The sequence below is a fragment of the Nanorana parkeri genome, unplaced genomic scaffold (genome assembly GCF_000935625.1).
Source record: "Nanorana parkeri isolate BGI_ZX_2015 unplaced genomic scaffold, ASM93562v1 scaffold51, whole genome shotgun sequence".
NCBI lineage: Eukaryota > Metazoa > Chordata > Amphibia > Anura > Dicroglossidae > Nanorana > Nanorana parkeri.
In genome coordinates, this window is record NW_017306319.1 from 2,361,684 (window position 1) to 2,375,504 (window position 13,821).

At 39.8% G+C, this 13,821-nt stretch overlaps 1 protein-coding gene across 2 annotated transcripts in view; it reads left to right on the forward strand.

The window, feature by feature from the left end:
* The first annotated feature begins 1,421 nt into the window (after positions 1-1,421).
* The window catches only part of TDRP (testis development related protein), a 99,068-nt gene continuing 86,668 nt past the window's right edge, over positions 1,422-13,821 (forward strand). Inside the window, exon 1 of one of the 2 annotated variants that reach the window (XM_018574909.1) lies at positions 1,422-1,898. The gene's annotated coding sequence lies outside the window, so the exon portion shown is untranslated. The remainder of the gene's footprint in view (positions 1,899-13,821) is intronic. The other variant, XM_018574896.1, reaches the window with a different exon arrangement.

Here is a 13,821-nt window from a genome sequence, read left to right on the forward strand (position 1 = left end):
TGATGTGCATGTGCTTGGGAGTCACTGTATCTTGGCAAGAATCCTACAGAGACTGCACTGAGCTGTGTATGTGTAGCTCAGTGTGCAGATGTACAAAAAAGCGCTGAGAGGCAGGAAGAAACATCTATGACAGAAAAGACGTACACAGTCACTACTGCCATTAAAAAGCCTGCCTGTTATCAACTTTTAAAAATAAGACTTCACTTCCACTTAATGTTTTCATTTGAGCTCTATACCTCAATCATGCTATATCATACATATAATTTTGATGTCTTGCTGCACTCAGTAGCCATTTAGTTACATTTTGGGAGAAATCTTAAAAGTTTCACTTAAAAAACCTAAAGCTGTCTATAAACATTAAATGGCAGCCGGACATGTAGCTACAAACTACATCCAGCGAGCGACCCACGGAAAACCCGTCAACGGATAGTGACGCAACTACAACTAAAATGCAGGACAATTTTAAATATTTGGAGTGCTGGTGACCTATTCTTCCAACAAACTACATCCAGACATCAAGGTACCTATTACTGAGTGTAATGATTATCCCTGTGCCTTCACCATCTGCTGGTTGTCACTCTCGCACAGCACAGCAGCGCAGGTCATGCTGCAGTGCACGCCTGTCCTCATTAGGGATGGTTCTCCGCTACTATGGGTTCAAGGCAAGTCCTGCTGCCGCAGGTAAAGGATAAGGAAAACTGCATAGGCAAAGATTAGCGTCAGTTTAGGAAAATGTATTTTACTTCTGATTGCTAGCTCTTTGGGCAGTCAAGCTCTTTGCTGCCTTATATTTTGTTATTATTGGAGGCTTTTTGGTCTTTAATTCTATGTTGTGGTTGATTTAAAGCCAGGGCTATTAACTTTTTTTTTTTTTTGCTGCAAGACTTCCTGATTATTATTTCCGGAGAGTGGCATTGGCTGGAGATGCCCTTGGACACGGGCTGATATGAGATCATTGACTGACTATCATCTCGTAGTTTTGGGCACCTTCACAGTCATGGAAAAGGGTGGAATGAATCTAGCGTGTCCTTTTCTAAAGTACATTGTCATATAGTCCAGTTCACTTGGAGACCACTAATATTTATATTAGTAATACTGCTACACACTGCATGCTAGTCAGCAATATTCATTATAAATCAGTCATGGAAAAGTCTTATAAGTAAAAATTAGAAGCAGAATATGAGAATATGAGTTATGAAGAGACAATGGTCATGTGGTTTCTGCCGAAAAGAGAGGGTGAAAGTCATTGATTAAACACAAATCCATCCAAAAAAAACTGTATTTATGACAATGTATGTCTTTTTCTAAAACTAAAGCACTTTGGAGCTGAAATAGTTTAATTTAAGTTATCAGTGATTTCATGACACTTTCCCTTTAAAATAAGAGCCACTCAATGGTGGACATTCCACCCTTATGTTAATCTATCAATGCCATGTGGCTTTTTTGTCTTTGTAGATGAGCTGTGGGAAGCGGTGATTAGATGTATTTAACCTCCTTTTGAGCATTTAGCCTGCAGATGCTCTAAACATCAGGCCTCTGCAGTTCCACAGCTGTAGCAGCGTGTAAAGGATGAGATTGCAGTCTGTCCTTTAGCTGCAGGATGGGCTGAGCTGTAACAGCACTACCAGACCCATAACTAATGATCTCCATACATGAGCTGCCTCGTTTCATGGTATGAATTAATTATTATCACTATTGCTGGCTTTCTGAGAAATATGTCATCCTGCTGAGAAGAGAAGCGATGAGTTTAAGGTGATCAGCCTTTCATTCATTATACTGCACATATCTGGTACTGCATCACATTGTATCTCCTTGGATGAAGGTGTACCTTGGATCAAGAACAGAGACATTGCACTGGATCGAAAGTTCCAAATATCATATCTGATTTTGTAAAGACTGTAAGTAAACATTTCTCATTTATCTGTAATCCCCCACCCAAGCTTGACTATATTAAAAGTTCATCCTATGATTCAAGGATGTTTTGGTACCATTAGCAGCATGCATTGAAAATAAAGGCCATATGTAGCAGGACAGGCGAGATAAGTACATGACTAAGGTGTACATGATAACATTGACCTTGGCCTCAGAGATTTGCGGGGTAGTTTTACAGTAATGCAGAGCTGGAATAATAGCCTGGACTTGCAAGCATTTCTGGGTCAGGATTAAATCAATCAGGACAGCTTCGGCTGTACATTTATTTATAGTTAACCCTTGTCAAATTTTGATTCAATAGAACTGTGGTTTAAAATGAAAGCTCATGAATTTATCATTTTTTACTGTTTAAAAGTTTTCCTTTTATTAAGTCATAAATAAATGAGAGGGAGATAACACTGTAGAGAAATAACTGAGTCTGACATTTTGATTTCCAGCAAATTAGACTTTAGCTCTCATCTGGAACCATCAAATGTACTTTAACGTCTTTGAAAAGGCAAGTGCATGTAACCATGACAAACTAGCCACAAGAACTTAGGTTTCTTGTTAGAGGAGGACACTGCACATGTAACACCACCATAAGACATGTGGGAACAAAGGAAAGCATTGCTCCACCAGTGATTTGGTATCCCATTATTTGCTTTGCCAGGCGATTATTCACTTTGCCCACTGTGGTATTGTGTGACAATCCCACTGTAGAATTGGGTGTTATGATCACCCAGGACTCTCAGCCAAAGGGTTGAGAGGTGTCAGGAAGCAAGGGCTTGTCTGGGTTCTGCTTGGGATCTAGGAATCGTGAGATTTTAAAAAGATTTAGGAGGGAAGAAAGCTCTAGTCCTGAGTCCAGGGTTTAGCAGTAACTAGGACCCAATGACTGCACAGGTGTGCACAGCCCTTAAGGAAAGGATGCTGGCTAGAGGAATTAGCTCCTGCTGGGAAATAGGAGCAGACCATGTTCAGGGGTCAGGAGCACTCCCCCAGAAGTCAGAGAGGAGTCAGGTGAGCTCCTACTGGGATAGGAGCGCACAGTGTTTAGGAGTCAGGAAGACTCCCCCAGAGTTTAAAGTGGAATCGGGTGGTGTGTGTGCTGGAGGCACACAAAGACAGCCAGGGAGGCTGGGGAGGACTGGTGAGGTTAGGAGAGCCGCAAGCACAAGTGTGGGACAACACTTCCAAAAGGACCAGTGGGTCAGAAGTGGTAATGTTTAAAATGGAAGCCAGGAGGCTAAACTGGTGTTATGCTGCAAGTATTGCATGCAGGTTATGCTGAACAAACCCTGCAAGGGTATCCAAAATGGATATATGAACTTTTGTTTCATAAAGGTGGGCCACCAGGCCCTTAAACAGAAGATATTGTGAGTGCATCCTTATAGCACTCACCATATGTGCTAATATCCCCAAACATCACACCACCTAATAGTGAACTGGTGAAAAGTGGTCCAAAGAAACACTTACCATTTCACTAATTGGCATTGTGATGCTCCAGCAACCCACATCAGCAAAGCATGGGCTAACGCATGCCAGTGGGGCTCTAATCATATCATGCAATTAACAATTTAACACCTATATGCTAATCAGAGGCAACATGCATGAGATAAGGATGTATGCACAGCATGAGATGGTTAGCTCAAGCCTTCTCCTAGCTGTGCTGTCCCCAGACAAAGAGATGTCAATTAGTCAAGCCTGAAAAGAACATTTATACCATGTATAATAATTAATGTACAAGGTTGGCTGCCCATAGAAATTTTAAAAAGTATGAACAGGCCTTGATGTATTTAGGCTATAATGGTTTCTCTGGGAGCATAATAGTTACCATATCCATGTTTAACCTCTACATGTAGATAAATGACTGCCACAGCCGCTAAGTATAAATATGCTATTTCATACCGCAACTCTGCTCATTCATGTTGGTTTAAACATTGTTCCTAATTCTAAACATGACTATAAAAAATTATGTTAGTGCACAACTGATGTCCCATTGCTTCTGAATAGATAGAGGTGAAGGCAAGCAGCTGTACTTTGATCTTTGACACTAAAATGTTTGAGATCTGAAATTCCATAATGTCCACTTATTATTACCACTTCTTCAATTAAGACAATTAAGAAATATGGAACATGTGACACCCCAGTCAGCAACTGAACCCCAAGAATGTAGACCTTATGGAATTTCAGATCTCAAACATTTTACTGTTGAAGATCAGAACTCTGTAATTGATATTCACTTTTTCTTAGTGAATGAGGTGTAACAAAGTGGAAATTCACTTTGCAACGAGTACCCAGTCATATGCAAGAAATTGTTTTTTAAAAACCCCCAAAAAACAGGATTTTTGCTTGCATATGGTTGGATGACTGAAGTTCATCTCATTCACTTAGCAAAGCAAATTTTCTCTTTGCAAAGGAAATGCAATTCTTTATATAAAATAAATACTTTTTTACTGCTTTAGTGTGAGCACGGAATGTATCCTTTGTTGCTTGCTTTCCCACGTGGGTTGGAATCCTCTGACTCTTCTCAACGGTGGCACTCTAAAAAAAACAAATCCATACATTAATCAATGTAAAAGAAAGGAGGAGTAAAACCTTTCTCAGAACTTCAATTGAATTACCGATTACCAACTTCTAAATTTTTCTGTTACCTGCAAATCAAACATTTTATTAATTGCTTGATTAAGGTCCCACAGGATGCGTCGCGTATGACACCTTTTGAGAACATTTGTCACACGGATCCTCATTCTCCAGGAGTTATCTTACAACTGTATGGTCCTCTTCTTAATGGCACAGGTTTGCCACGCATACATGGATAAATGGCAGAAAGATATTAACTCCCATATTAGCAATGATGATTGGTCCCAGATATGAGCATCCACCAAGTCATGTTCCAAGAACACTTTATCTCTTGAAGCTAACTATAAACTATTATTCAGATAGTACATGGTTCCTAGTCACCTAAAACACTGTATCCCAAACCATGATGGTAAATGTTTTCATGGATGTCCTGAAGCGGATACCTTCATGCATGTGTGGTGGACAAGCCCTATAGTACGTACCTTTTGGTCCAATGTTTACAGAACGTTGTCCATTTTCCTCACATTCCTCTTACTCCTTAAGAAGCTTTTCTCAACGTTAAACCACCAACACTTCGCATCCTGTTTTTATATGGATTGTTGGAATCTATCGTTGAAAAATCTATCTATCGTTGAATCTATCGTAGCAAAAACCTTTTGAATACTAAATATATATATATATATATCTATAAAATATATGGCCTGGTGAGGTCCCTAAAGGAAACGTGTACTTTCTATACTTTGTTCTTTCTTGCACTATACCCTCTGTGCACATGAAGCTGATTCCTTCTCTGTGTGTCCATATCACTGCCTCTGTAATGTGGACCCTTCCTATTTGCTGTGTAAATCTGAGTTAAGCTTCAATTGTATCTAAAACCAAGAATGAAAATGGAATATATTGCAGCTTACAGGTCCTTAGGAGTGGTAGCAGCAATAATTTTCTTTTTTCAGGCTTTTTTCCCTTTTTTTTCATTTGGTGATCCTACTAATAACACAATTCCTTGCCTATGGTGACAACACTAACGTGCTCCACTGCTATGGAGGAGCAGTGTTGTCACCATAGGCTAGTTTCTTGATTTGAACTACAAATACCTTGTCCTCTCCTCAACTATATAACATAAAGGAACGGGTTTTGTAGTTCACAGAAGATAGCTAGAATAGCTGATGTTCTTGTTTTATATATCAGTTCACTACACATACAGTTACAAGGATACTGGATTTCTAGCAAGATCAATATTTTGTTCTGTACTTGCAGAAAATGTAAGTACAGGGTAAGCAGCCACCACATCTAAGAACTGGTACTCTGTGTTAAACTGCATTTTTGTTTTTGGGTTTATTTATCCTTTCACTTTTATAGATGAATCATAAACAGCACCAGGAGTTTCATTTGAGAGAAAGAAAGTGTGGTGTTTTGCTCACCTTTGCCCCACATTAAGAAGGTTTTACGTATTTTTTTGCTCTTGCTTATACTCAGTCAGCTTATTCACTCACCAACTCTTTGTAATAATATTTAAAAATGATAATAATGTAGTATGACCTTTTTTAAAGGAGAACTATAGGCTCAGGGCATTTCCCCATAGTTCTCCTAAGGGTAACGTGAGGACACAAACTAGCGTTCTCCCATCACCCTAAGCTCAGTATACCGTGAGCTACAGTATACTGAGACGCCACAGCCGGGACGGATCCCAACAATGTTGTCTGGATCCACCCAGCTGCGGGATTGACAGCTGGCTCTGCCTATCTAGAGGCCCTCCCCTGTGCCCGCCCTGTCCGTTCCGCCAGTCAGCGCTAGAGGATCGGACAGGGGGGGGGGGGAATCACGGCGTGAGTGACAGTCACGGCTCTCTGCAGGGATAGATGGAGAAGTGAGCCAGCGACGGTATCTGTTCGCTCACTTCCCGATCTATTGAGCCGACCTGTGACAGTTTCATTGTCACAGGTCAGCTAGAACTATGAGGCTGAGTGGTTAAAAAATTACATTTGTAGAATTGTGTAATGAAGGAACTTTATACACCTGTCCATCGGCCTGTTTGCAGAAACTGCTCTCCGTAGCTCCCGCACCAATCCTATCCCACACTTCCATACATGTGGAAGAGAGCATCCCCTGCTGGCTGCAGTAGTTTTAACAATGACCCTTACATCACTACTGTGTCCTGCAGGGATTAGAGGTCAGCAGAGGGAACCACAGCAGCCAGAATGAGAGCCTGCTATTTGACCAACCTGAGGAGTCAAATAGGATCAACACTGGGAGTACTGCTACAGAGTCAAGTTTCGGCAAACAGGCCGCCAGACGGCTAAATATAAAGTTGCCTCCATCACAGAATTCTGCAGTTTTTATTTGTATTTTTAAGCCCCGGACAGGGTTGATTTGACTTGGATTTCACAATACTATTATGGAAGGCTCTTTTACATTCCGAAAACACGCAGTACATCCTCAATAAGAAGCAATGGCTGGTGGAGGGCTCTTCACTGTAAAGGCCCCAAGAGATAAAAGCTGATGATTGCCTCCTGATCAAGGCAGTTATGATTGGACTGGGAAATAATCATATTATATCACCCGTGGGTGCTCTACAGCTTTATCAGACCATCCTCTTGGCGCTACCCCTGAGGTGTTTGCACTCTCGGGAGACCCAAACACACATATTTACAGAAAGATGTTTTGTAAGAAAAATCCTTTGATGGTCAGGTCATACCTACACGTGTAACCACCAAATGGAAACACCCTTTTTTATTCGTGTGAAAGAATAATATGCATTATAAATATTAGAAACAGGTTTTAATTAGGTTTCTTTTGTCGGCTATCAGGCCCGTGTGCCAAGGGATTTTCTGTATAGTTAATGGCCCATCCATTCTGCACCTTCCCTGTTAGTTATAAAGAGCTCTTACTATTTCATCTGTTTGATGTATTGGCTGCTTGAATAAGTCTGAACTTTCCAGGTTTCTGCACCTTTATGGGGGGAAGACATTGACCTCCAGGTAAATTTGTTCTAAATATATTATAGTTACATACTGTATATGTCCAATGTGAATGCTTCTGCAGACAAGGGTAGGGACTACACTGTGCAAAGTTGTCTTAATGCTGTTTATTGTTTTTCCTATATACTGTTTTTGCAAATTTCTGAAATTTTAGCAAGGTTTTTGTTCTAGCTAACAGGGCTTTATTTTAGAGAACCTTGGTCTTTGAAGACTCATCCAATTCTGTTAACCATTCTGGTGAGGGGGAGCACACGTCGCTTGCTTTTTGTTATTTCTAAGAACAATGGAAACCCCTTTTTATATTACAACAAAAGAATAACAGACTTTTGTATATATTTTCTATTAAAATCCCTATCCTGTCGGGGTGTGTTATGGTCTACTTTACAAGTTATTCTGTCTTAGGCTTATGCCATGTATTTCCTGCCTTGGCCTATCTCTTTTGCCATTTTTGTTTATACTCGTAATAAATACACAGCAAAGGGTAGATAATGCTCACATGAAGTTTGGAGTAGTGGCAAGCAAACCCACTCACTGTGTCCCTGGCCAGACTCCAGTGTTGGCTACTCCCACTGGAGTCTTTGTCTACTGAACTGCCACCATCTGGTTGTAAAATATACCCCATTCCAGACTAATTGCTGAGTCATCTGGGGCATCTTGTCGCCACATATAAATCTTAAATCTAAGTAAATAATATACAATATAGTATACAAATATACAATTAATGCAGTTTTGTACTCATAGACAAATATTGAATGTGTTTTTAAATGCAACTAGAGTAAGTAGCTTAATTGGCCTTGATAATAGCCCCTTTAATCACCTGTACAGAGACATTCAGATCAGGAAAGGGAGGGCCAGCATACCAGCCTATTGGGTTTTGCTGAAATGCAGATGTGATAAAAGAGAACATAATAACAGGAGGGAAGAACAGAATCAAGTAGGGGGATCTTCATTGTCTAGACAGCAGACTGGGTGTGTTATTGATCAAGCTTTGCTGCCACTGCACTGGAGGAGGAGAATTCTGCTTTGCTTTTTGGACAGATGTCAAGACTAACTGCACAGAATTAAAAACCCTATGGCAGATAAATTAGTACCCATATATGTATTCCAAATGACTATTAACGTGTATGTATAGCCAAAACCTTTTTTTTTTTTTAGTTTAGGATAGAGTATGGGAGAATTAGAACCCACTGAGTGGATTTGCCCTCTCTTTTTGTCCTGGTGATCATTGTCACCACCAACACATAAAGTTACAGTTGTCACTAAAACAAAGGGTGATGGTAATTCTTTTGATGGGGACATCTGTTCTGATGACAACTGTCTAAGAGGGGAATGTCCCTCACTTTGTAGAGATTTCCTACTGTTGTGTCTCTGGAACAGTGAGTGAATGAAATCTCCCAAACCTGATCACACAGACACTGAAAAATAAACTGACAGAGGATTTAACACTTTCCTACTCTATCCAAAACAACAACAAAATGTTTTGGCTATACATACACTTTAAGTCCTTTGCCTGGAAATCAGATCCAAACAGTTTTCACCCATTTTTGGCACACTTTACACAGTATATTTATGATTATCACTATGATTGATTCTTCCAGCTGACAGAATATTGACTCCGTCATCTAAGAGTGGTGATGGAGGTGTCTGCTGACAAGTGAAATATTCATACTCATGTAATACATACATGTCCATATTGTAATCTTTTATGGAATTAGATTGGATTTTGCATGATCACTCTCTAATTCTGTGTATTTTGCTGTTGACTTCTCAGGTTTAGGTAAAAGTAATAAATTAAAATATGAGGGTAATTGACTAAAAATAAACTGACCATGAACAATCTTTTGAAGGTCAGTCATAGATAACCAGGTCTAAGCACTGTGATCGAATGAGCACAGGCTGATATTACTTACATTCTTGGAATTCTGATGGTGCAGGGCCAACTAATCTGTATGAGTAACTTTACAACTGTCATTCCTAATTCTGTCATATTAACCCCCTTTTACTACTGATATTCTCAAATCTTTTAAATCAACCCTCTTTAAACACATACACACATCTTTTTAGTCAGTCAGTTTATTTATTTGGCTATTGCCTTGTTTCCGCTTTTAAATCAACCTGGTTATTGATCTTTAGCAGACTAATTACCTGGCCTGGCTTTCTAACCTCAGCCTGACTTCCTGCTCTGAAAATCCCTGTGACTGTTCTAACCTGTTCTTTTCCATTCTGCTATAATATTTCCTATTATGTGTTGTGCTGCAGTTTGGTTTTTTAATCTGCAGCTGGAAGTACAGAAGAAGTATTCTTCTACCAAAATAAATGGTTCTAATGCCTATTGACAGTAATTAAATGCTGTATGTACTAGGAATGATCATAGCAGTTGAACCCTGAAAAGTCAAAAATTGACTAAAAACCTGATAGATTGACTACAATATATGGTATTGGAAAGTACTATTGATGGTCTGTTTCTTGTGGACTTCATACTGCTGGATCAGTAGTCAAATTTAAAGTGTATGTAAAGCCTGACAATGAACTTTTCTTTTGTAGCCTCTATTTCCGAACCCATTAAAATTACTAAAACAATTTTCTACCAAGCTCAAACGAGATAAATAAACTGCAAAGGCACTAATGTCCTCTCTTCTATTCAAATAGTCATCTTCTCTTTTCTTACTGGGGTATACAAATAATTCAATCCTTTTATATACTTTATAATTTAAACTACCCACCCTTGTTCAAAAAACTCTTATCATATAGAATATCCATCACCCCTTTCATGGTTTGGATGCCCACATACTGTAATAATGAGCATTCTTCCTAAAATCATCTATTTATTTTGTACCCTCACAATAAACATACTTAAAAAAAAGATTTGCATTCCATTCAATCCAAACTCTTTACATTTTAATGAGGAAAAAATGCCAAACCTCCTCAAATATGTTCAATCAGTACAACTTGGTCAGTTGTTGCAACTTATCCAAAACACGTCTTCCCTGAATGGGATCAAATTGAAACTAAAGCCTGTTCTCCGATCCAATAGACCTGGTTATGTGAATCAAACCTAATCACAGACCTTCTCTCTAAGGGCCCTGTCACATCATGTCCGGACCCGATCTGGACTCGTTTCTGCAAATGCGGTGCGATGCATTTGTGACACGTTTGTGATGCGTTTGTGAGGCGTTTTCTTTTGTTTTTTTGGGGGTAATGTCATTATGAAAATTAATCTTTTCCTGCTCCATGTCATAGCTTCTGTTGCGTTCCAGTGCGGTGCGCTTGTGATGCGTTTGTGACGCGGTCCGGTGTGTTCCAGTGCAGGAAAAATGTGACATGCAGCACTTTTTTTTCCTGCACTGGAACGGACTGGACTGGTGTGAACAGAGCCCAAAAATCACATACAAATGCATTGGGATGCATTTTTGGTGCAGAAGAAAAATATAATGTACCGCATCTGATCCGTACATGGTGTGAAAGGGCCCCCTTCTTATCCCACTCACTCACTATGGGATCAACTAAATTCTAAACATAGAAACAAAGAAATGTAAAATGTTATTATTACACTTCCATATTGTACTGAAGGGCACAAAATGCCTCCCTTTGATTACTTATGCAGACAATTTGATAAAAAGTCATATTTCTTCCCATTATCAACTCCTTTCCTCATCTACCGGCAAACTACATTATATGGTTAAGGGGGTACTGAACCTAGGAGAAACTATGGACCGCAAAGACACATTGACCAAAAGAACATCTCCCATATCCATCAATATCACAATTATTAAGGCCGACTATAAAGTCATTCTTAGATGGTATATGGTACCAACTCATTTAGCTAAATACAGTATGTTCTAAATGCATCCCCTTTATTTTTTTAGAAGATACAAACGTCCTAGAAATACAGTATCTTCCATATTTGGTGGACTAGTCTGAAAGTCCAAAATTTTACATTGAAATTTACAAACGAATATAAAAATTAAATAAAAAAACATCCTGGAGGCATGACATCACACGCCTGTTGGAGGGGGGTTCACATTTTTTTGTTCTTGCCTTGGGAACAAAAGGAGCTAGCTACGGCTCTGCTTGCAACATTAAGGACATTCCCCACCCTTTGCTGCGGTTCACTGACCAAATTCTCCCATATGTTCCCTAGATGTTCTTCACAGGAAAATCCGGGTTGCAGTATCATTCACAGTTTTTAAAGGATAAATTGCTGATTTTGATAGACAATTTTCCTATTTTTTTAATATGGAGGACGCATGGCAATCATTCCCACTGTCGGCTACACGCTCACCAGCTGCTCACATTTGTCAAAGGCCTGTCATGCTCCAAAATAAGGATTTTAAGCCCAAAATGCTGATGTGCGGTTGCTGGCATTTATGGGACAAATGTCAACAAAATAAGCAGCTTGCATACTATAATTGTGCTCTATTAAAAAAAAAAGTGGGTCGACGAGACAGCATATGGGAGAGGGGGGTAGTGGATGCAACACAGCTTGTCTAGGGAGCAGAAAGTATAAAACTGGCCAGCCATTCACACCAGTCCTTGTCTCCAAAGCACATTACCGTCTAATATCCTTAACACATCAACACAGGTCAACACACTCTAGGTTCATTTTAGGTGAAGGCTGATTAACCTACTATTATACTTTAGACTTGTCTGGGAGAAACTAGAGCACCTGGAGACAACCCATGCAAATATGTAGAGAATGTGAAAAGTTAGGACCCTAGAGCTATAAGGTTAGAAGGCTAACAATAAAGAAACAGGAGAGGATGGGAGGATCATTACTTTTCTTATAGGTATAGGGTATTTACCATACTACTGTAGCTAAAGTTAGGTTGCTGGCATCAAAGGATCCAATTAGGCCATTAGAATGGAGTTGCTTGGCCAACTATTTAACCTCATGGTTAATATAAAGGAGGAGTAGGAAAGGAGCAGAGGAGAGGCTTGCTTTGCCATGCCTGTATGTTTGTGGAGACATACACAGCTTACAACCTCACACATGGTTGGCTCCATAGGACCCTGCAAGGGAAAGGTCCTTTTTCTGTCATGGGGGCTTGGGAGTTGTATTGGAAGGAAGGATAAATATTTGCTTGGGAGGCACTCTGGGCTATACTGACGTTTGACCTCAACACTCTGTCCATTACCCACTCCTGACCCCTGCACTCTGTGTGTTATGCACTATTCACCCTGCTCTTTGCATGTTACTTACTCCTAACCCCTGCCCTTTGTGCGTTACACACTCCAGACTCCTAACCCCTGCACTTTGTGCGTTACACACTCCAGACCCCTGCACTCTGTGCATTACACCTTCCTAAACCTTGCACCCTTTGTGTAGCAGAGTCCTGACTCCTGTACTCTGTGAATTATGAACTCTTGACCCCTGCTACTTTGTGCATTACTTACTCCTAACCTATGCACTTTGTGCATTACATACTCCTGATGCATGCTTTCTGTGCATTACACATTCCTGACCCCTGCACTCTGTGTGTTACATACTCCTGACCCCTGCACTTAGCATTACACACACAGTGTGAGATGTGAAACGTATTGGCAACCAGTCAATTATACAATATGATCAGTAAGAAAAACTCTTTTTTGTATATAAGTAGAGGCAACATATTTTAATCAGAAGATCACAGTTTGTGTTTTTCAGCAATTACACTTTAATGTTCTTTTCACACTTTTAGGACTGCATGTGTTATACATAAAAGAATGTCTTAAAACCAGTGTCATGGATGTGGCAACCAGTTATTACAATTATTTTGCGTTATTAGTATAGACGGGTACTTTGTATTATTCATGGAAGTGTACAAAACAGACTGTATAATTCCTATCTGTTTCCAAACAATGATTAGGGCAGTCTAGACTTGTTCTGCTCTTGTTATTGCTCCTCTATAGCTATTGTTCATTAGATAGTTCAGATAATTTGTAGAAAGAGATACCTCCAGCAAGGCTTGTGTCATCTTGTAGGGCATGTAGTAGCAGTGAATGGCCGTAAAACAGCTGACATTCATGTTTATGATAATAATATATCCAGGTGTACACATTCAAGATATTAATATTTTAAGGTGCACAGTCATATTGGGATGGAGAAAATTCAGTGGAGACAACACATTCACATTAATGTGCACTCTAATGAAGTGGCTTTTCAGATGGCTACTAAATAAGTTGACATATTGGCCTAAACTGTTTCAAACACAGATGATAAGGTACATGTACGATAATACTTGCATACCTAGTGGCTTAAAAATGTGTAATACAGACTGAGCCAGGGCCGTCTTTAATATTGATTGGACCCTGGGCAAACATTTTCTTGGCCCCCCCCCCCCCGCCCCCTCGCCACCAAGCCAGGCCCTCTCCC